The following is a 26,165-nucleotide window of genomic DNA, read 5'->3' as shown; positions in this document are numbered from 1 at the left end:
TTGATAAAGGAGGAAAGACTATCCACTGGAAGAAAGACAGTCTCTTCAATAAATGGTGCTGGGAAAATTGGACATCCACATGCAGAAGAATGAACCTAGACCGCTCTCTTTCACCATACACAAAATAAACTCAAAATGGATGAAAGATCTAAATGTGAGACAAGATTCCATCAAAATCCTACAGGAGAACACAGGCAACACCCTTTCTTGAACTCAGCCACAGTAACTTCCTGCAAGATACATCCATGAAGGCAAGAGAAACAAAAGCAAAAATGAACTATTGGGACTTCATCAAGAAAGAAGCTTTTGCACAGCAAAGGATACAGTCAACAAAACTCAAAGACAACCTACAGAATGGGAGAAGATATTTGCAAATGAAGTATCAGATAAAGGGCTAGTTTCCAAGATCTATAAAGAACTTCTTAAACTCAACACCAAAGAAACAAACAATCCAATCACAAAATGGGCAAAAGACATGAAGAGAAATCTCACAGAGGAAGACATAGACATAGCCAACATGCACATGAGAAAATGCTGTGTATCACTTGCCATCAGGGAAATACAAATCAAAACCACAATGAGATCCCACCTCACACCAGTGAGAATGGGGAAAATTAACAAGGCAGGAAACCACAAATGTTGGAGAGGATGCAGAGAAAAGGGAACCCTCTTACACTGTTGGTGGGAATGTGAACTGGTGCAGCCACTCTGGAAAACTGTGTGGAGGTTCCTCAAAGAGTTAAAAATAGACCTGCCCTACGACCCAGCAATTGCACTGTTGGGGATTTACCCCAAAGATTCAGATGCTATGAAATGCCAGGATACCTGCACCCCTATGTTTCTATCAGCAATGTCCACAATAGCCAAACTGTGGAAGGAGCCTCGGTGTCCATCGAAAGATGAATGGATAAAAAAGATGTGGTTTATGTATACAATGGAATATTCCTCAGCCATTAGAAACGACAAATACCCACCATTTGCTTCAACGTGGATGGAACTGGAGGGTATTATGCTGAGTGAAGTAAGTCAATCGCAGAAGGACAAACAGTGTATGTTCTCATTCATTTGGGGAATATAAATAACAGTGAAAGGGAATATAAGGGAAGGGAGAAGAAAAAGACTCCTAACTCGGGGAAACGAACTAGGGGTGGTGGAAGGGGAGGAGGGCGGGGGGTGTGGGTGAATGGGTGACGGGCACTGAAGGGGACACTTGACGGGATGAGCACTGGGTGTTATTCTGTATGTTGGTAAATTGAACACCAATAAAAAAATAATTTATTTAAAAAAAAAGTCTGGATGACTTTGGATAGAATAGACATGTTAACAATATTTGTTTTCCTGACCCATGAGCATATGGGATGTTTTTCCATTTCTTTGTGTCACCTTCAATTTATTTCATAAGTGCTCTGTTCTATAGTTTTCAGAGTACAGATCCTTTACCTCTTCAGTTAGGTTTATTCCTAAGTATCTTATCGTTTGGTGCAGTTGCAAACAAGATGGATTCCTTGGTTTCTTTTTCTGCTGCTTCAACATTGGTGTATTGAAATGCAGCGGATTTCTGTGTGTTGATTTTATATTCTGTGACTTTGCTGAATTTATGATATCAGCTCTAGCAACTTTTTGGTGGATTCTTTTAGGTTTCCTACATAGAGTATCATTTTGTCTGTGAATAGTGACAGTTTGACTTCTTCCTTGCTGATCTGGATGCCTTTTATTTCTTTTTGTTGCCTGATTGCTGAGGCCAGGACTTCTAGGATTATGTTGAATAACAGTGATGACAGTGGACATCCTGCCGTGTTCCTGACCTCAGGGGAAAAGCTCTCAGTTTTTCCCCATTGAGGATGGTATTTCCTATGGGTCTTTCATACATGGCTTTTGTGAAGTTGAGGTATGTTGCCTCTATACCTACTTTGTTGAGGGTTTTTATCAAAAATGACTGTTGTATTTCATCAATGCTTTTTATGCATCTATTGAGAGGATCATATGGTTCTCATCCTTTCTTTTATTAATGTCCTGTATCACGTTGATGGATTTGCAGATATTGAACCACCCTTGCAGCCCATGAATATCTACTTGATCATGGTGAATAATTCTTTTAATATACTGTTATGTTTTATTTGCTAGTATCTTGTTGAGAATTTTCTGCATTCTTTTTCATCAGGAATATTGGCCTGTAATTCTCCTTTTTTAGTGGGTCTTTGTCTCGTTTTGGTATCAAGGTGTGGAATGAGAGGATATTCCTAAGTTCAGGCCATAGTGGGGCAGAAACTCTCCATTATGCAAAGATTGGTGTCTTGGTGATTAAACATTTGATATTACCCCTGGGAACACATCAGCTCCTGATTTTATCACTTAGAAATTTTTTTTCTTGTTTGCTATTTTGACTTTAACAGATGCAAAGTACAGTAGGTATATGTCCAAATTTATGTATTAAAAATTGGAACTTGAAAAATACTACATTAGGTATTCAAAGTCACAGAGTGAGCCAGTAGTAATATATAGAGGGAGTAGATCACAGGTTTTCTAAATTCTTACTTGCTGCTCAGTTTATTAGCATATGCATTTAAAATCTGTGGATTAGAGGCACACACCTGGGTGGCTCAGTCGGTTAAGCATCTGACTTTTGGTTTCTGCTCATGTCATGATTGTTCACAGGATCAAGTCTCAAGTTAGGTTCTGTGCTCAGTGGGGAGTCTGCATGAAGATTCTCTCCCTCCACCCCTCCACCCACTCTCTTTCAAAATATATAAATAAATCTTAAAAAAATAAATCTGTGGATTAAATTACTGGGAAAAATCCATTTTATAACTTTTCATAATGGACATAAAAGTCCTTCCTTAGGCATACTAGTTATGATTTTATTTAAAGATATACTTACCTTGATTCTGTCTTGGTATTTACAAGGCAGTCAGAACCATTAACCTGAGATGACATTATTTTCAATTGACATTAAACAACCTATGCTTATTTTAGGAAACATTTAAAATCCTAGGCTTGGTTTAACAATTGGTTACATCTTTTCATCAATGAATGCTTTTTCTATCTTTGAATTCTCTTAAGCATAACCTGTTTTTTGTTGTTGTTGTTTTTGTTTGTTTTGCAAAGGTTATACATTCATACAATAAAAATTCAGAAGGAATTAAAAAAAATAACCTTAAGACTAAATCCTCTCTTCTTCGTCCCCACACAGGTCAGTATTCTTCCCCAGGATACTGTCCACCATTCCCACTTTCTGGTATATTCCTCCCTCTAATTTATTGTTTGAGAGATGCACTTGTACACATGCATAATTTTGTTTTTACACAGAAAGGTACTGTACTAAATCTAATAGTCTATGCCTTGCCTTAAAATAAATCCCTATGTGACATAACATTCTTTTTTATATCAGTTTATTTATTTTTAAAGGTTTTATTTATTTATTCATGAGAGACACAGAGAGAAGGAGGCAGAGACACAGCCAGAGGGAGAAGCAGGCTCCCTGCAGGGATCCTGACATGGTACTCGATCCCAGGACTCCAGGATCACACCCTGGGCTGAAGGTGGTGCTAAGCCACTGAGCCACCCAGGCTGCCCTTTTATATCAGTTTAAATAGAACTGTCATACTCTTCTTAATGGTGCACAGTATTTCACTCCATGTATAAGCATGATTGATTTAAACCAGCCCTAGTTAATAAACATATGTCTTGTATTTCTAGTGCTGCTCTAAATGTCCTTGCACATCTATTATTTTCCTCAAATGTAAGGAAGCTAAATAACAAAGAATAGGCTATCTGGGTAAAAGGATATATGAATTCAAAAATTTTGTAGATATTGTCAAATTGTGACAGTATTTCAGTTTACATTTCTTCCAAGAGAAATCCGGGGATTGGAGAATGGTTCTTTCCTCAATCTTCCCTCACAATATGTGGAATCAAACTTTTAGTTCTTTGCCCTTATGCTATGTGAAAAAATAGTATCTATTTGTAGTTAAAATTTATAATTTTTGTTAAAAAATTAATTTTATCATTTTACTCTGTTTAACACTCAATTTCTATGAAATGTTTATATCTCTTTCCCTGGAGGAAGGGAACACTAGTGGCTTCAATATATCCGTATAAGATGAAGAGATAAATCAGTGATTTTAAATCATGGATAGAAGTTACATTTTGGGGGGAAGCTGAGCAACAATATAATGCCTGGACTTGTTATACACATACAATCTTATGATACAGAAAAAAATATCTAGTTTTAAAGCTATCTTGTTTTACCTGATGTTATTTTGGCATTTTTTTTTTACAGAAGTTTTATTTGTATCTTAACAAGTATGACAAATTATATATTTGGTCATCAGTATTTTTCTTATTGATTTGTGGTTTTTATTATATACAAACAATGAAAAATTGAATAATTCATACAAAACATCCCCCTACAATTTAATTTTGTTCTTTGACTTACTTTATGATTATTTTTTCCTAAAGTGATTTTTTTGTGTACCTGTGTTGTCAAATTTATCATAAACATTTTCTTCTGTGGAATCTAGATTTTGAGTAATTTTGTGAAAAATTTGTCCCATGGAGTGCTTTTTTAAAAATTACTTTGTAAGTATATATATATATATATATATATATATATATATATATATACACATATATATATATATTTAAAAAGCCATCTTGACACTTCACGCTATACATAAAGAGCAAAGCAAGATTGGTTACAGATATAAAAGTGATAGGTAAAACATAAATTCTTAGAAGAAAACATAGGAAAATATTTTTGCCAGTAAAGTGTGCAATTTTTTACTAAGAAATTAGAAGTGCTAACCTAGGGGCTGGGTGGCTCAGTCAGTTAAGCATCCAGCTCTTGGTCTCAGAGTCATGAGTTCAAGCTCCACACTGGGCTCCACACTGGGCTCTACACTGGGTATAGAGCCCACTTAAAAAAAAATAAAAAAGAAAGTGCTGACCTAAAGAAAAAAAAACAGATAAAATAGATATTATTAAGATTAAAAACTTTTATTTATCAGATAAAGTGAGTAAAATAAGCAAGCACAGACCAGGAGAAGATATTCAGAAGATATATTTGGGAAGGTATTTACATTCAGAATATCTAAAATCCTAAAACAATATCCTTTAAAAAGATAAAAACAGACAACCCAACAGATAAATGATCAGAGACATTCATTTCACAAAAGAAGAAAATTAAATATGCAATAGGTGTATGAAATTTCATCAAAGAAATACAAATTAAAGCTACAATGACATACTGCCATATTTTCATCAAAATTATTGATGTTTTAAGATGCTGACAATATAAAAGTATTGGTGAGAATTAGAGCAACTAAAATTTTCCAAAACTTCTTATGGGAATGTCAATTGGAAATTTGGCAAAATTACAGCTGAACACGTGAATATCCAAGTACACTATTCCAAACAGAATTACTTACATATGTTACCAAAAAAAGGTACAATATATGTAATATTCAAAAATTGGAAATGTTTACATTTTCATCAATAGAAGAATAAATGTGGTATGTCACACAATTGGTATAAATGATATTGCATTCAACAACCACATTAAAAAATATGAATGAATTTGACAAACCTATAAAGCTATGCACCCTTAATGAGAGTATATTCCCAACAGAGTGAAGATTGATTCTTGGAAAAAATGATCTTATTCTTTTTATATGCACAAAATCACAGATATAACAGGATTGGAGAATGCTTCTTGAATGCTGTCTCAAACCTACTTGCTACTAGCTCTTCTTTTTTCAAGCTGTCTTACCTCCCTGGTTGCAGGAGAAATGCTGGTGCAGGAGCCCTTGTTCTCCTGAGTTTTCAATACTGTGCCATGAAGCAGAGTTTTCCATATTGCAGTACATGATACTATACCCACTTACTTGCCATAAGACCCATCTGTGTGAGTACAAATTTCTGATGGCTGGCTACGGCCTTCTCCTTATTGCTGAGGATGCCTGAAGTCACGATGCTGACTTAGCCAGACCTAACCCAAATGCAGTCATGGCTGGTCAATGCAGTTCCATGCTGGAGTCCAACCCGTAGAGGGTAGTCCGTATTATCTTGTCGGCTTGGTTTTTGAAAACTGTACAGACTAAGGGCCTGCAGCTGGTTTTTGTTTTGTTATTGTGGTTCCTCTTCAGCCTGGTTTGAATAAGTAACCAGACAGGATACAAAAGACCTCTCGTTGAATGAGACTGACTTCTGGCAAACCAAGGTTTTACACATATTTTGGTGGTTTGTGATCCAATAGTGAAGCATGTCTTGTGTGACCAAAACCAGTCTCTGGAAGCAGAGGCTGGATACTTCATATTTTCATGATGTTTGCCTATTTTTTCCCTTTCTCTTGTGCTCTCTCATTTTCATCAGTTACTTGTGATAATATTTTTCATATCATTAACCTCCAAAGTTATAATTAAGACATCATTTACCATTCAAACGAGTCACTGCTGCTTCTAAGGAGTAGAGCAAAAGACGGCTACAGAGAAAAGAAGAGGCTTTCTCCGGAACCGTTCCTAAAGTCAGAGTTCCTGCGTTATGGACCATGTTGGAATAATACGGAGGAAAAGAAACGATAGTTGGCATTCTGTTCTCTTAACTTGAAGCCACCCAGGAACATAGCTGACCTGTCAGGCAAGAGAACAGATTCCCAGATAAATACTTCTCCCACCTCAGTGGTAACTTTCTGGATAGAAACTATTGTTCTTTTCTGTATCTTTCTGGGAACCTTGTGAGAAGCTAATCTTGAGCCTTATAAAGCCTCAGAGATGGGCTAAAAAAAATCCAATCACATTATATGGTCTTGGCTGATAATTCTTTTCCTATTTTTCCAAATTCAAACAAGACTCAGTAATGTTGTCCAAAATTTTTTAAATCACAAAAAGGAGCACACACACACAGTATAAACATGGCTAAATAATATAACCTCAGGATCATAAAAATGTCCTAAATGTGAGCATCTAAGCACCTGCTTGGAAAGGACTCAATGAAATTGGCAGTGTCTCTTCAATATGGAAAACATCATTTCAACAAACAGCCTTGTTACCCAGTACTTTAAATGAAAAAATATTGACATTTCCCATATTTTATTCTGATTTTTTAATAATAAACAAAATAACATATTATGGATAAATTTGGAATCTTTTATATACCTCTACAATTTTACATTATTATTTATATCCCCCAGAAAACCATTGCCTAGAATTTAGTATGACTTCTTCCACTACCCCATACTTTAATAATTTTTCTAAATATGTATTTATCCATAAACACTAAGAAGCAATATATCTTGTGCTTTAATTTATAAAATTAGTATAATGCAGTTTACATCATTCAATTATTGTGGGCTTTTTTCCCCATGTCACACATTTTTGAGATCTACACATGTTGAAATATATATGTCTGTTCATTGACATTCATTATCCATCCCCCAGGAGAAATTAAAGTCCCAAATAAAGCCTTTTTAAGAGTAGTAAGCAATTTGAGCCCCTAATTCTCCCCAATTTTATGTCTTATTATTCTTAATCTGCAAAAAAAATGTCAATTGCTCTTGATCACTTTTGATAAAATCGTTGGTAGTATCATCATATATTTTATAAATTCCGTACCTGCTAGTTTTTCCTATTCCCTCTCCCTCCCTCCCTCCTTGTCCCATTCCACCCTCTCTCCCTTCTATTTATCCTTCACTTTAACTTCTGAAGCAGGACAACTAACTATCAATCATGTTATAGTCTTGTTTTCATAGAATGGAGCTGCCACTGGGAAAAGAGGCATGTGGGGCCAATAAGACTATTGTAAGTGGAAGCCATATATGTCATTTCCGGGCCAAACAGTTAAGTAAAGGAGTTTTGGGGTTTCTTTTTTTGTTTTGTTTTGTTTTGTTTTTGTTTCTATTTTACCCTACTTACCTTCATGTTTCAGCTGGAAGCAGAGAACTCAGGGAGTCCTTAGGAATAGGAGAAACCTTGGTCCTTGAGTCACCGTGTGTAGAAAAGTTGTGTACTTGCCACCCAGTCACCCCACCCCCACCCACCTCCCCTTCCACCACCCCTAGTTCGTTTCCTAGAGTCAGGAGTCTTTCATGTTCTGTCTCCCTTTCTGATATTTCCCACTCATTTTTTCTCCTTTCCCCTTTATTCCCTTTCACTATTTTTTTATATTCCCCAAATGAATGAGACCATATAATGTTTGTCCTTCTCCGATTGACTTATTTCACTCAGCATAATACCCTCCAGTTCCATCCACATTGAAGCAAATGGTGGGTATTTGTCATTTCTAATGGCTGAGGAATATTCCACTGTATACATAGACCACAGCTTCTTTATTTATTATCTGTCGATGGACACCGAGGCTCCTTCCACAGTGTGGCTACTGTGGACATTGCTGCTATAAACATCGGGGTGGGGTGCAGGTGTCCCGGCGTTTCATCACATCTGTATCTTTGGGGTAAATCCCCAGCAGTGCAATTGCTGGGTCGTAGGGCGGATCTATTTTTAACTCTTTGAGGAACCTCCACACAGTTTTCCAGAGTGGCTGCACCAGTTCACATTCCCACCAACAGTGTAAGAGGGTTCCGGGCACTGAGGTGGGCACTTGACGGGATAAGCACTGGGTGTTATTCTGTATGTTGACAAATTGAACACCAATAAAAAATAAATTTATTTAAAAAAATAAAGAAGACATGCATGTGGCCAACAAACACATGAGAAACTGCTCTTCATCACCGGCCATCAGGGAAATACAAATCAAAACCACCATGAGATCCTACCTCACACCAGTGAGAATGGGGAAAATTAACAAGGCAGGAAACCACAAATGCTGGAGAGGATGTGGAGAAAGGGAACCCTCTTGCACTGATGGTGGGAATGTGAACTGGTGCAGCCACTCTGGAAAACTGTGTGGAGGTTCCTCAGAGTTAAAAATAGATCCGCCCTACGACCCAGCAATTGCACTGCTGGGGATTTACCCCAAAGATACAGATGCAGTGAAATGCTGGGACACCTGCACCCCGATGTTTATAGCAGCAACGTCCACAATAGCCAAACTATGGAAGGAGCCTCGGTGTCCATCGACAGATGATGGATAAAGAAGCTGTGGTCTCTGTATACAATGGAATATTCCTCAGCCATTAGAAACGACAAATACCCAGCATTTGCTTCGACGTGGATGGACCTGGAGGGTATTATGCTGAGTGAAATAAGTCAATCGGAGAAGGACAAACATTATATGGTCTCATTCATTTGGGGAATATAAAAAAATAGTGAAAGGGAATAAAGGGGAAAGGAGAAAAAATGAGTGGGAAATGTCAGAAAGGGAGACAGAACATAAAGACTCCTAACTCTGGGAAACAAACTAGGGGTGGTGGAAGGGGAGGAGGGCGGGGGATGGGGGTGACGGGGTGACGGGCACTGAGGGGGGCACTTGATGGGATGAGCACTGGGTGTTATTCTGTATGTTGGCAAATTGAACACCAATAAAAAATAAATTTATAAAAAATAAAGAAAAGTTGTGTACTGATGCAACGTACCCACATTCAAACACTAATTGAGTGAGAAATAAACTTATCTCAAAACACACAGCTGTGGGGATGTTTGTTACAACAGCTTGCATTACTGTAACCACTGTACTTGTGTATGGAAAACACCCCAGGGAGACAAGGAGTTGATTTTATCCTGCCCATTATCCCAATCATGTTAACATTCCCCATATACTCCCACAGCATCTTCGACTTGAAACTTCCAGTTGTAAGAGAAATATGTTCTGCGAATGTAATGCACGACACGGTGAGTATAGTTAAGAATATCGTACAGTCTATTTAAAAGTTACTAAGAGAGTGGATCTTGAACGTTTTCATCACAAGAAAAAATTGTGAATATGTGAGGCACTGGGTGTTATCTAAACTTACTATGAAATCATTCTGCAATATATGCAATATATACATACATTAAGTCATGATGTTGTAAACCTTAAAGTCATGTAATGCTAAATGTCAATTATTTTTCAATAGAGCTGGAAATAAGACACTATATAGACCTATAGCCTACCTTACTTGACAAATATCACCAGATTCTCTCAGGCAGACGTAAGTGTTTCTTTTATATATTTCTCAAAGCGGGTAAAGGGGCATTTGTTGAAAATGCCCCTACTTCCTTCCATATGAGACTTTAAGCTTAATAAGTGGTAGAAGTTTATTGGTATCTTCCCAGTGTCTCGGCTGTTGGATAAGTATTTGCAAAAAATAATAATAATAATAACAAAATAAAATAATAAATGAATAAATGTGCGGTCTTTAAGACAGTTGGTTTAGAGCTATTTTCTTACAGAAACAATTAGATAACATGGAGGGATATTTTTAACAGACTTCATTGAAAATAGGACAGCGTTGCTAGGAAATAACTGCATTGGATATTTTGATAGACACTTAGGATCAAAAGGCTACATTTAGCCTAATTAGAATGATTATCTCAATTATTTTAAAGGTAAAACCAAACATACAGTTTTATTAGCCATTTGAGATCTAGACAAATCCTTTCAGACACTAAGAGAGAAATGTTATTTCATTAATTATGAAAAGTGTCAGACTTCCAACCAATTCTAATGGTGACACAGGCGAAAAGAAGAAAGTGTGCATCAGTTAATGTATTTTTCATCCTCTATTATGTTTTTATATACATTCAGAAATATTTCTAAATATTGGAATTTCTTAGAAGTTATTAGAAATAACACATGGTTTGTTTAAAATCAACTGAAAACATTCTCCAGTATTTGGAAATTTTGGCAAGACATTGAATCTATCCAGGTTTACCCAGTGACAAGCCCTAGGTCTGGGCTCTGGAGTAGACAGTTGTGCTGGTTGGTTTCCTAGTCACTGTCTGCCCTCACTTCTAGTAGAAGACTCTCAAGTGACCATTTCTTCTTCCTACTTGTTCGCATCCTTGAGAGAGTACCATTAATTTTCATCGCCTGCCCCTACAAGATGTGGGCATGCAAACCCAGCTGAGCCTGTTAGACTCTCTGGTACGTTGATGGGGAGTTGAGTGACCCAGGTCTTGGGGACGGGGAGGAACCCTGACTGGTCAGAGCAGCCGCCTGACTCTGTCATTCTATTCTTGCTCCCTCAACCTTTGGGGCTGTTAGTTCTTGCTTTGTCCCAGCCGAGGTCTCCAGTTCTTCATTCAGCGAATTCCCCTTGGTCTCAGACAGCCAGGGAGGGGCCCGTTGCAACCTAAGCACCATCAGAAGACCTGTTATCATGATCTGGTTTCAGCATTACTTGAATGTCATCTGATCATTACCTTCGTCCAATTTGGATACCACGATTGACATTTGTCAAACTTTTTTCAAATCTGAAAGAAGCAAACGAACATGGCAGCTAATTGACCCCAAGCCTCCAGGGCATGGACTTCAGAAGTGATTTGCCAGACGTGACAAATTAAAACCATGACTAGAATGCTCTGTGTTTCTAGAAGTTTACATTTTTAAAGGTTTTTCATGCTATCATCTTATTAAATCCTCATAAAAGCTCTCAAGTGGATAAAAAGGGAAATATTACTCCCATCTTCAAGAGAGGAAATTAAGTTTGGAAAAGAAAACACCAATGAACCCTGAGTTAAAGGGAAATGTCATTTCAGTAAAAACATTTTGCATAACAAGTCCAAGACTACATTGCAAAAGCACGCCTAGGAAAATCCTTTATTATTTTATTTTATTTTATTTTATTTTATTTTATTTTATTATTTTATTTTTTATTTTATTTATTTTATATTTTATATTTTATTTTTTATTTATTTTATTTTATTATTTTGTTTTCATATCTCGTTGATTTCATTTTAATCATTGCAATCTGTATATGTTGTTGGTGTAACAGTTAGTCTCTAGGTGGTTGGCCGTTTCTGCACAGACTCCTCTGGAGATTTTGCAGATGGTTTTAGGTCTCCAGGTGTCTCTACACACAGCATGTTACTTGGATCAGCAGAATTCCTCTGGGCCTCTTGGTTCTGCTCTAGATGAAGCTTATTTTGTTCACTGTCTTTATCAGCTGTTGATAACAGACAAATCTGTGGGTCCTGTTTCTCTCATGTGCTTCTTGAACAGGTGGTAGAGATGTCAGAGGGTCTTTGGCTGCACCAGCTCACAGGGGCATCTCTACCCGCCTAGTGGTCTTGTCCACCTTGGCACTGTCCCTGCGCTTGCATTGACAGGGGACCAGCCTCTCCTTCCTTTCTTCTCTTGTGATTGGTTATTAGCCCCTGATGATCAGTTGTGGGTGGTTGTTTCCCGCTTGTATTTGGTGGTTCAATATATCTGCTAGGTTCTCATCCATGTTGAAGCCAAACCGTTGAGAAGTTATTTATTTTTAATGTAATTATATTATGGAAAAGAAATTATCTTGCTTTACTTATTTATTTATTTTTTTTACCATCTTGCTTTAAAATAAAAATAAAAGACTGGGGTTTCAGTTCAATATATATCCCTCAATCTCCATTCCTCAGTAGTGCTATTCATACTAGCCTGGTTAACAATCTTTAATTGTGTAAAATCTAATAGTGACTTTTTATTCAAATAATATATACAGATGTATGGCATTATTATGACTCAATGAAGCTGATGATTTTCGCTTTCAGTGGGGTCACGAGAGTCTGCACTCAAGGCCCTGGCAAAAACAAAAACAAAACAAAAACAAAAACAAAAAAAAAACCTTCTTTTCTCTCTTTTTTATTTTTTTACATTTTGTTTATTTATTCATGAGAGAGACACAGAAAGGCAGAGACACAGGCAGAGGGAGAAGCAGGCTCCCCGCAGGGACCCCAAAGTGGGACTTGATCCCAGGACCCCAGGATCACGCCCTGGGCCGAAGGCAGGCGTTCAACCAGTGAGCCCCCCAGGTGCCCCAGAATCCCTCTATTTTTAAGAAATGTTTGCAAATTACTCCACACAAATTACATACACAGGGATGTATTATAAGCATACATACTTATATCTCAAAAATAGATTTAGTGTCTATTAGTAAATGTCTGGAAAATAATATTTGATTACTTGTAACTATTGCTACAAATAGTTTCATTACTATTATATTCATTACTATTATATTTCATTACTTGTAACTATTGCAAGTTAAAATATTCCCTTTTTATGGCTTACAATACATTGACTCTATTTCTTTCTGTTCTTTTCTTGTTGGAAAAAAGAAACAACCAGCCACCACCATTTCTAAATTAGACTTCATATCTCTGATGACTATTTTTAAATTACTTCTCAATTTTTCTACCAGGCTAAATTACCTCTTTTATTTTAACTTTTTTTTTTTTTCCTAATAGGCCTTGTTTTTCAACCTTTGCTCATCCCCTTTGCTTAACCCTTTCTAAACTTACTACACATATTAAATTGCAATTGATTCATTCATTTGGGTGCCTAGTGGACATACAGAACTCTACAAAGTGTCTTTCATCCATATTCTTGTGATTTCAGCCAAGTACAGAAATTTTGATATAAATTTAAACAGCATTCTCTATAATGCATTAGAGGTTAAAAGATGAAGCCTGTGAAGGTTTGACTTCATCAGATAAAACCTGCCCTCACTATGGATTTTTAGGTGAATGGAGGACTGTAATTCACAGTGTCATTGATCATTCAGAAAAGTATTTTTCTTTCTCATCAGATCGCCCATGCATCTACAACTTCTAGGTTTCTGTGACAATATTTAAGCATCTCCCTTTCACAAGTGTAAGAATGAGAGAAGAAACAAACTCTACAATTCAGATCTGTTCTGTATATACCAGTTTGTCTGTTTTCGTTGGCAAGGTAAGAAAGAGAAAGAAAGAAAGAAAGAAAGAAAGAAAGAAAGAAAGAAAGAAAGAAAGAAAGAAAGAAAGAAAGAAAGTTAAGCAACTAGCCTGTTGTTTTGTTTTAACTGACAACTTTTTTTTTCCTTAATGGCCTGAAGCATTTTGACTAAACTTTAGTTAAAAATAGTCACGTTTGTATCAGTGGACATAGACTTTAATTTTTTTTTTTTTTATTTGAAGTAAGAAAGTCAAGGGTTCACATTTTAGCTTTCAAAGTTGTCTATCCTTCCTTCAACCTCTTTTCCCTTCTCATTCTCAATCCAAGATCATTAACTAATGCTACTAGTCAACTAGTTGCTAGTAAAACCACCTTCCATATACTTCACAGGAATGGCTATTCAACACTTCTCCCCACTATAGCTACTTTTTGGTACCTGTTATAGAACTGTAACTGCTCACCCTCTGGAGCCCACTAATGAGTTTGCTCCCAAAAAGCTATGTGACCTGTTTAAGTCAAATTGCCATTTTGTTTCTCAGTTTCCCCATCATCTCTATTTAGCTTCCAAATTGGTCTAGTGCATAAATTAAAGACAGACTATTGCATATAAGATTCGTTGCACATTGTCTAGCATGTAATGAGTACTGCTAAAATAAATTCTATTAAAATACATAATATTCATCAATGTTATTAATTCATAAAACAAAAAAAATTCATAAAATGGAGCACACTGGGGCAAGGCTAGTTACAATAAATGATAATCCCCAACATCCTCAACAAGTTTGTCATGTTTTTAAAAGTTTAAAACTTATCTGAATATTAATCTAAATGAACTCTTTTTTTTTTCTTTAAAAGTAACACCATAGAGGAAAGTACAAAAATATCAAAAAGCACATGGATCCCTTCTGATGAAACAGCAGTCTTTTTGGTTGTTAGACATGAAATTTACTGTTGCATAATTGAAAGGAACTGCTTCAGACAAAGAAACATGAAAATAAAATAGAATTTTTAGAAGTTCAAAATCTTAAATCTAATAATAAATTTATCTACCCTGCAGGTGACCCAACAGACATGATTAATTAGATTCTTAATACATTAAAATTTCAAACTGCATTTTCAGAGTTTAAGGAAACATATCAAGAGTAGGTGGAAACATACTATAATTGCATCAGATTTAGAAAAAAGTATTGTGTGCTTTCTCCAATTGCCCCCTCCTTTGTGACAACATCAAATCAAACATCATTTCTAAATTATTCTTATTTTACAAAAATTCCCACAATAAAAGAAAAAGTATATCTTCAGAAAGAAAGATCTTTCTCCTGCTAGGGTAATTGTCTATTTAAGGTAGTTTATTATAGACGTGTTTCCAGCTGTAAATTAAGGATTTGGGCAAATGGTTTTGTCCAGTTCCTTGAAAAGCCAACATTTGTTCTTTTTTTTGCTTTTAAAGCCTTCATGCATTTTTGCTATTCTAAAGTAATGACGTGAAATGCACAAAAGTCAGAACTACTGGTGTGTAATTGAGAGATTTATTCATATAATGGCAAGTCAACTAAAATTTGGTGGCTAAGTGTTAATAATAATTTGGGTATAGATGTCATGGAACTGATAAAACACAAGATTTCATAACATTTATGAATACTACATTATGTTATCCCTTCTAAGAAAATATCTGTACTTTCGATCTGGTCGTGACCTCCTGCTATATTGGAATGCATGCTGAATGGAGCACCAGGAGGACTGGCTTCTGGCCTTGGTGTTCCCGAGCAGCTCCTGGGACATCAGACAGGTGTCCATTCTGAACCTCCATGTCCTCACTAAGAAAGCTGTAGCATTTAAATAGAGAAAATAATTTAACGTGTGGCGTTTTGTTGGCCGTTAGATGAGAAATGGTATATGAAAACGCCAAGCATAAAGTGGTAAGCATTCAGCAAGTATAAATTGCCCTTTTCTCTGTTTGAATTCCCTTTCCTCTCTTTCCTTCCTTTATTCCATTCCCTTTTCTAACGTCTGGTCTATAGGTTAAACTATTTACAGATTATCTCGTTAGTCTCTAGGTTAGTTTCTCTATAGTCTCTCTAGAGCTCAAGAGAATATAACTTTGAATGTACTTCTGGTTTCCCTTCAAAATGACTCTGTAGAAGGCCAATAATGCAGTTGTCTTTTTATATTCTAGACATTTTTGTACATTATCTTGTTTTGTGCTTATATAACTGCAAAAAGAGACTTCACTAGGAGAAAGTAGATGTACAAATTATGCAGAGTGTAAATGATATTTGATATTAGAACATATGCTAATGGAGCCCTGGAGCCTTGATGCAGATAGAAGTAATGCGAGACAAGGATCAGTCTGAGATATTTTAAAAATATAAATATTCTTTTTCAAAGAAGAATAATTATAATTGTGTTGACTTCTTGAATGATTTAAAAAAACAGTTAAATGCAAATCACTTCAAACATTACTAGTTTTTATAAAATACAGGTATTTAAAATATAATAAAGTGTTTATAATTTTATGAAATGTTTTCATATTTGCACCTGCAAACAATGTCTAAATAGCAATTAGTGTTGGCTGAGCCTGAACATTTTATGAGCGCAATAAAACTTTAGATCCCCAAATTAAAGCAGATTTTAAAGTTACATTTAGTATTAATTTTCAAACTCAAAATCAGCAATTCCCTCATTGTAATAAAACGTAACACTAATGAGATAATGAGATAATAACTCTTAGACAAATTACACTAATTTGAATAACAAAAATGCTATGTTTAAATTTTGATTATATTAATTTGACATAAGATTTGTCCTATTTATTTATTTATTTATTTATTTTTTAGATTTGTCCTTTTTTGAAGGAATAAGTTTGTATACAATCCCTCCTCTTTACATGTCCCATCCTGCCCTATGACAATTTCATTTCTTTATATCTTATATGCTTCTTGTAAAGTGCATCTATTTTTTATAATTTCATGAACAATTGGTAATTTATTTTGGTTTACTGAACCTTATATATATAATTTCTACATGCTATTCCTTTCATTTGTCCATTCTTCATTTATTCATATTTAGCTGATTGTCTCCCATATGCTGATAGTGGGCCAATTGCAGGAAAGCCAATATGATGAGAGATGATTTAAAACCTTAGGAGCCCTTACTCTATTGAGGAAAGAACACAATATGCTATTCTGTATAAGAAATGACAAAGGAGAATTATAGCAATGAAAATAGTGTGGTGATGTTATAAGACTTGTCTAAACTGAAAAGAAGAGGGAAGTAACACATCAACCCATTTGTGTGCAAGCACTTAATAAGCATACAATACACATTACATAGTAGATGGTGTTACAAAAACTGGCTCACGATATGAAGAGAAATAAAATTACACATGAAACTTGAATTTCAGATAGAATAAAAATCTCAATGTGAAAGAAAAAAGAACAAGGTAATTATATTAATATATGAGAGAACATTTTACTGACATGCTAGAAAAGGACAGATTTTAAAATTTTTCAAAAATATAAACCAGAAAAAAATTGATGAATATGCTTACATAAAAATAAAGGAAATCTAGTTGACAAACGTTACCATTATGAAAATTAATAGATGACAGATTGTGAGAATTTTCAGTAGCTAAACCCAATACAGGCATATATCTAGACGTATATAGATAATACCTCAGTAAACTCGAGTCCACAACAAAAAGAAACCCAATGTCACTACATATTCTGGAAGTATGGCATAACATCCCCCCTACAAATCCAGATGTATGAGTCATTTTTAAATAGCTTTTGCTAAGTTATAATTCACATACCATAAAATCCATCTATTTCAAGTATACAGTTCGGTTTACAACACTGTGGACGGGACTAGAAGGTATTACACTAAGTGAAATAAGTCAATCAGAGAAATACAATTATCATATGATCTCAATCATGTGGAATTTAAGAAATAAAACAGAGGAGCATAGGGGAAGGGAAGGAAAAATAAAACAAGACAAAATCAGATAAGAAGACAAACCACAAGAGACTCTTAATCCTAGGAAACTGAGTGTTGCCAGAAGGGATGGGGGTAGGGAGATGGGGTAACTGGGTGATGGACATGAAGGAGGGAATGTGATGTGATGAGCACTGGGTGTTACATAAGACTGATGAATCACCGACCTGGGCCTCTGAAACCAATAATACACTATATGTTAATTAACTGAATTTAAATATAGATGAATACATTATAAATAAAGGTTTCAGTTTTAAGATATTTTTATCAGCCCAAGAAGAAACCGATAGTGGTCATTCCACATGCTTCCCTCTCGTCCTAGGCAACCACTAATGTATTTTCTGTCTCTACAGATTTGCCTATTGTAGACTTTTTGCAATCGTGGCGTCACATAACAAGTAGCATTTTGTGTCTGACTTCTTTCTTCTTTTTTGTTTTTTTTCTGACTTCTTTCAATTAGCATGAGCCTCAGGGTTCATCCATGTGGTAACGTGTGTCGTTCACTGCTTCATTCCTTTGGATTGCCAAATAAAAGTACATTGTACAGATGGATATACATTTTGTTTATCTATTCATTAGTTAATGAATATTTATTTATTTATTTATTTATTTTAAAGATTCTATTTATTCATGAGAGACACAGAGAAATAGACAGAGGGAGAAGTAGGCTCCCTGCAGGGAGCCCGATGTGGGACTCGATCCCGGGATCACGCCCTGAGCCAAAGGCAGATGCTCAACTGCTGAGCCCCCCAGGCATCCCAATGAACACTTAGGTTGTATCTTGGTCCAACAGTTGCCCCACCCGGTTCCTCAAAAAGAAAAAAAATAAATAAATTCCATATCCACCCAGAAACTCAGAATTGACTTCAGTTGGATATAAACTTTGCAGATATATTTAGTTGAGATGAGGTCATGTTAGAATGGATTTTAAACCCAAAGACTTGTGTCCTTAAAAGAAAAAGAGAGGGCACAGAAAAACATAAAAAGGAAAGAAGGCCATGTGAAGGTGAAGGTAGAGACTGAGAGAGGTGATTTTAAGCCAATAAATGCCAAGAACTGCCAGAAACGATCAGAAACTAGAAGATACCAAGAAGGATCCTTTTCCTGCGTCTTTCAGAGGGAGCATGACCTTGCAGACACCTTGATTTCAGACTTCTGTCCTCAGGAACTGTGAGATACTACAGGTCAATAGTTTGAACCCACCCTCTAGTGGGTTGTGCTGAGTGTGCATTTTTCAAAGCAATATTATTTTTATGCTCTTTATTCAGTTTGTGCTGCTTTATTACAGAAGCCCTAGGAAATTGATAGAGATTGTTTCACCACTTAGCTGTTATGAATAAAAAAAAAAGTACAAAAAAGAGCAGACAATGTATGGAAATAAACTAAAATGCTACGTATAGAACAGTTGTTAAAGTCCCTTAGTAATCAAAGAGAGAAGGTGTCGCTCGCTCCACAGCTAACAGATCCAAGAGTTGAAAATGCTAAGGGTTTGTGTGGAGGTGTCCAGTCACCGTAGACTGCTGTAGTCACTCTGGAAGACAATATGATTGTACTTAGTCAAATTAAATGAAAATATACTCCATAACCCAGAAATTCCTCTCCTACGGATGTATCTCAGGAAAACTTGTGCACATATCCACAAAGGGCCATGTCGGCACCAGTCACTGAGGTGTCCTTTGCAGAGCTGAGGAATGGTTGGCAGTTTCAAAGTGTCTTGCTGGAGAATTCTGAAGTTCCATGGTTTGTCCAACACACAACCCAGTGTGTACCCCGTTTGACGACACGGAGATGCAGACGTGCAAAGGGATTCGCCCAAAGCTGTCCAGCAGGGTAGAACCAGACCCTTCTACATCAAACTACTCCTTGGGTGATTATAAAGTTGTGCTAAAAGGGTAAATATTTAAATAGTCCTCTTACTTTTAAAATACCTTGTTCATCATTTTGCTTATTGATCCTGAGCATAAAAATAATACTGCTTTGAAAAATGCACACGTGCAGAAACGTAAAAAATGCTGTACATCATTGTTGCTCTCACAGCTGTAGCTAGAAAAACAAATTACATAAAAATATCTGATTTAGAAAAAATAAGTGACAATGCATTACAAGCACGTTACAAAAGGGCATGAACCGGATAAAGGCTTGGGATGAGGTCTGATTAGCTGCCGGTGTCCTGAAGAAAAGTGCTTGGGACAAAGGACACAGTGGGAAAACGTTGTAAAGGAAAGGAGACTACATAATACACGGCAAACAGTGTTAAGCAAAATATCTGTAGGGAGAAAATAAGAATAATGGTGAGTAATGGTGTGGAATTCCATGGGCACATGAGAGGCCGAGATCAGATGTCTTGAAGGGAGGCTTCTCTGAAACCGATGTGGAGAAGAAATTGACGAAGTTGCAGCATAATTAATATAAAAAAGGTTAGAAGACTAATTGGATTTGTTTGGATTTACAGCCAGGAGGCGTGGCCAGCAATGAGGAATTCAGGAGAAGCTGAAGTCTAAGGAATGACTCCAGGCAGATTGCAAGTTTGGTGGAAGTGCCATGTTTTCCAGTAATTGTTCTATGGACTCTATCCTAAAATGTGTGTGATGTCATTACCTTCCCTTACAGACAAGGACATTAAGACAGAGAATTCTGGAAAATTCTCCAAAGTCGTTCAGCTAATATATGGAAGACCCTAGCTGTGCTTCAGGCAGTCCAGCTCTTGAACCCACACTCTTAAAGGCCGTGCTAAATTGTCCCATTTCAGGACACCCGGGAGGCTCAGAGGTTGAGAGTCTGCCTTCGGCCCAGGGTGTGACCCCAGGTCCTGGGATCAAGTCCCACATCGATCTGTGCCTGTGTCTCTGCCTCTCTGTGTGTGTCTCTCGTGAATAAGTAAATAAAATCTTTTTTAAAAAGCATTTAAAAAAATAGGGCACCTGGGTAGCTTGGCGGTTGAGCATCTGCCTTTGGCTCAGGTCATGATCCCGGAGTCCCAGGATCAAGTCCCACATCAGGGTCTCTGCGGGGAGCCTGCTTCTCCCTCTGCCTGTGTCTCTGCCTCTCTCTCTGTGTCTTTCATGAATGAATGAATAAATAAATAAATCAATAAACAAATAAATAAATTCTTTTAAAAAATAAAATAAATTGTCTCATTTCTGGTTACCTAATTCCTGTGCATGTCAGGAGATCTGCTATTTTTACATTTCCTATACATAATGGTTCAAAATTCATGAACTGATCATTTCAAATATTACCTCCCTTTTCACTAAGATGATAGTTTCTGTATATAATTTTTATTAATCAGTTGTCCCACATCCTGTCTTTAGTTTTTCCTCTATGCAGTTTCTCAGCAATTAGAATATTTATATTCAATAGAATGTAATTGCAGTCTGGCAGATGTTTATTAATTGAGGAAAATGTAACAACTCGATCTTAATTCACCTTAGAGGCCATGAATGTGTATTGCCACACTAGCAAAAAAGGCAGATAAAAGTGAAAGAAGGAAGGATGGAAAGAAGAGAGGGAAAAAAGAAAAGAAATTTGTTGAAGATGAAAACTTCCACAAAGAAAATCATTAATAAAGATCTATACGAAAATTGTAAATTCTGTTCCTCAAAGGACATATTTAAGATATTGACTTGAGTGAGAAACAATATTTGCAACTTGCAAGTATCTCCTATATTTGCTCTTTAACCCAGAAATTCCACTGCCAAGTATATATATATATATATATATATATATATATATATATATATATATATATACACACACACACACACACAAAGTCATGTACAAGAAAAATAGATAACATTTTTTTCTACATTTATTGAGATGATATATTTTATCTCCAAATTTAATCTGGTAACATTATGTTAATTGATACACCAATTTAAAAAAACTTGAATTTCTGAAATAAATCCAATAAGATAGGTTATATTATCTTTTTTATTCATTGTTGAGTTTGGTCTGTTCATATTTGGGTTTGCATTTTTCATCTATGTTCATGGGTGAAATTTGTATGGAAATCTATTTTCATGCATTATCTTTGTTTTTTATATCAAGGCCATGCTAATCTCTAAAACAGTTGATATACATATGTTCTTTTCCCATTTCTTAGAACAGTTGGTGTTGTATTAGAATCATATGCCCCTGGAAGTTATAATATTACCAGTGCCATATAAACTAAGAATTTTCTTCAAATACAATTTTTGACTATTGATTTAATTCAATGATTTAGAATGTATAGTTCTTCCTTTGTCAATGTGTAACTTGTATTCTTCTAAAGATTTGTCTATTTTGTATAAACTTTCAGGTTTATTAGTATAAAGTTGTTAATTATATCTTGTATTAATTTATCAAATCTCACTGAAGGTTAGTCTATTTTATTAGATATTACTGTCAGGAACCAACTTTAGACTTTGTTGATTACATTTGTTAAGTTTTTCATTTCATTAATTTTACTTCTTACCCCTAGCATTTCCAGTCACCTACTCTTTGGACTTGTTCATTTCCTTTTTCTAACTTTTGAGTTTGTTATTCTTTAGCCTTTCTGCCTTTAGATTTTCTCCCTTAGGCAAATCCTGGACATTTTCTTCTAACACTTAAACCCAAGCTTAAATTCACTGTATTTTTCAACTGTCTTCAAGATAGAGGGAGTGATGTTTCTATTCCATATTTCCACATCCACTAGATCTTGGCTGAGTCATGCATTATTTCCTTAGTATCTTATCAAATTCTTGATGTTAAAAAAGATTTTATTATTTTTTAGTAGTCTCTAATATCTAAATTGTTCTTAACTTGATTGATGACTCTGATGCTCAGCCCAAAATATTCTTGTAGACACAAAATTGTATTCTTTCCATAGGCAAAATCCATTCTTTAGGATTTTCTCTTAAGACTGGAGCTCTATTCCCATCTTTATCCGTGTTGCTCCTTTCCACACTCTCCCCAGTTTTTACTTTATTCTTAACAATGAAGCAAATATTAGATGCAATCTGCAGTGATTGTTTAACTGATGTAAAAATGTGAAGGCTTCTTTTTCTGCATGTGCCCAGCCAGTGGTTCATTATATTTAAAATTGAAGCTTTTATCATCCAAATATTATACCTTTTTTCATGGTATCAGAGCATGCCAGTGCTGAAACAGACAACCTTGAAACCTCTTTGCTCTAAAACTAAAAGATTTATTTCTCACTCAGAGGTCAGTCCAATCCACCCTTGACAGCCAGATTCCACGTGGTGATTCAGGAATCCTTGCACCTTCCATCTAGTAAATTCTCAAATCTTCCCACTGGATCCTTTGCAACTGTCTGAGAAATAAATGGGGATTAGAGGATTCTCAAGGGATTAATTAGTGTTTTGCTTCCTTTTGAACTAACTGACCATGAGCTTTTCATCTTTCTTCCTATTTTTGAGATATCTTACATTAAAGATGTCATTCTGGCAATAAGCACTGATTTCAGCTTCCAAATTAGTACAAGTTGTTCTTCATTTATTATTTAAATTCACCTACCTCTATATATTCAGATTGTTGGTAGTATATGCATCCAATAATTCCTGATAGAATGTTTATTATTCATAGCAATACAATTTTTTTTAATTATAACATTTGACTCCACTAAAGTTTGTAGGTTCCTGCAAAGAAGACTTATGTGGTCTCCACTCTTACTTGCTGTTGATCTTACCTCTATTCCCACACATTGTGTGCTGATCATTTAAAATGAATAGAAGAACATTATAATTATTTTCCAGAATAATTATTTTTTATTTCATCTGTGATATCGTTAAATTAATTTTACTAAAGTAGCGTTGGGGCAATGTTTTTAAATTTGCTTTTAAAAAATGATGTACCATATTCTAGCATTTATCTTTCTTATTAGTCTTGTTTTTTTAATATTTGATTTATTTATTCATGAGAGACACAGAGAGAGAGGAAGAGACACAGGCAGAGGGAGAAGCAGGCCCCATGTGGGGAGCTCAATGTGGGACTTGATCCCGGGACTCCAGGATCACGCCCTGGGCTGAAGGCAGGTGCTCAACTGCTGAGCCACCCAGGGATCCCCTAGTCTTGTTTTTCTTACCTTTTCCATGCTGTTCCCTAAACTGTTTTATTCAAGTGTAATTTTGTCATATTGGTCCATGTCCGGGTAATAGAGCTCTGGAAATATGTATTTTAAAAACATAGTGTTGTGTATAATCTCATGTGATATTATCTGTTTTTTCAAAATTTTATTCTTCAAAGACTCAACATCCATGACATCACCCTGAAGTCATCTCCTACTTCCCCATTTGAATCGACTGTACAGTCTCTGCCCTCACAGAGAGATTATTTGTATTTTTATAATTGCACTTATTTCACTCTGCCCTGTATTATAACTAAGGTTTACATGAGTGTGCTCTGTTACTCTCCTCACTACTCTCTCAAATGGTCCATTCTATTAAAAGGGACAGGATATAGACTTAAATTCTTAATGAAACTATGGTGAATCTGAGGAAAAAAAAAATATTTCTGCTACTCCTAATTTATCTCCTTCTGTCTTTCATAGGACCTAGCATTCAGTTTTTGTGCATTTAGAAGTTACTCTAAAGAAAAACAAATTCTTATTAAATAAATAAAATAATGAAAGATAAAAATAAGCTATAATATGAATGTTTTTAAAGATTTTTTTATTTTAGAGAGAGAGTGAGATTTGAGAGAGAGAATGAGGGTGTGTGCAGTTGTACAAGTTGAGGGAGGAGCAGAGGGAGAGAATTTCAAGCAGACTCCCAGAGTGCAGTGCCTTTTGGGGCTGGATCTCTCATGACCCATGAGATCATGAATTGAGCCAAAATCAAGAGTTGGTTGCTTAACTGACTCTGCCACCCAGATACCCCCACAAAGGTTTTTTGTTTTGTTTTGTTTTTTAAAAAGTGATGGCAAAAACATGTAACAAAATACCCTGACTATGCTATTATCACATATTTTTGTATAGTTTTAACTGTGACATATATAAATGTGTATTGTCATAATAAGAATCTTAAGACAAAATGGGAAGTAAAAAACAAAAGTAATATTGGGCATTAATTTAATTCAAACATGCTTATCGCTTCAAAGCCATACTTTACTTTGACAAGTTTTTTCTGACAAGGTTTTGGTGTAAACTGAGTGGAAAAATGACATCAACGTACTAAGTACACATTTACTTCAACCTTCTACTTAGACACAGAATTACAATAACTGCAAGATGGGGCGGAGAAATCCCGGCACAGCACAGATGACTTGCTGATGAGAGTAGACATGAAGAGTTGGGGAAGTTGAGGCAGATAAATTTCAGAGCTGGGTATTTGTGAAAAGGGATCCATACAGAGAAATACTTCAGAAATATACATAATGGCACCAGAGATCTGCAGCTAATAGCAGTCTGCAAAGGTATAGGGTGAGACTCTGTAAGGTTGGTTAAACAACAACAACAAAAATGCTGCAGAGAAAGTTGTAAGCTAAACAATCCCAAGACTCACAAAGGTCTGGGAAATGTTTGAGTTTCTACTAGCCGGGGTGGAGTACCTGGCATTTAGAAGAAAGACTGGAAAGGAAACATTTCAGTAGAAGTTCCAAACTACCCTTGGAGTCCACCAGAGTGGAACTTAAAAACAAGTTATTGTTTGAATTCAAAGGGTTAAATGGCTTACATAAAATGAACTTCAACACTCTTTCAAAGAAGATAATAAATCTAAACATTCAAAAAATGTAATAGTGTGAAACCTCTGATTAAAAATTACTAAACTTGTATAGCCAATAGCAACATGTTACACATCATCAGGTGAAAAGTCAGTAATACAGCATTGCCTCATTAAGCAGACAAGACCTTCAAATAACTATTATTAAAAATATACATCAATTTACAGGTAAATATAAACATAATGAGAAAAAAAAAAGGTGGATATTAAAAAAGAACCAAATAGAACTTCTGGAGATTAAAAAAAATCCAACATCTGAAAAATAATTTCACTTAGTGGGCTTAACAGTACTGTGGAAATTGGAAAATGGAAAAATGACTTGGGAAAGCAGGTCAAGAGTTTATTATAAAATTAAGCTTTTACTTCCAACAGACAGTATAAGGATGTGTGAAATAAAAATTTTAATGCACAAAATTCTAAAATTTGAAGAAGAAATAAATAACCTGGATAGCTCTTTATCTACTAAATTAATTGAATTTCTGAATACTTTGCAAAGAGAATTACAGACACAACTGATATCATTAGAAAATTCTCTCAACATTGAAAGAAGAAATAATACATATTAAAAAATCTTTACCAAAAATTAAAGAATAGAGACCACTTTCTAATACATTTTATGATGTTAACATTACATTGTTATCAAATCAAAGGTATTACAAGAAAAAAGATCATCTTCATGAACATACATGC

The sequence above is a fragment of the Vulpes vulpes genome, chromosome 16, assembly GCF_048418805.1.
Source record: "Vulpes vulpes isolate BD-2025 chromosome 16, VulVul3, whole genome shotgun sequence".
Classification (NCBI taxonomy): domain Eukaryota; kingdom Metazoa; phylum Chordata; class Mammalia; order Carnivora; family Canidae; genus Vulpes; species Vulpes vulpes.
Note: the sequence above shows the minus strand (reverse complement) of the source record.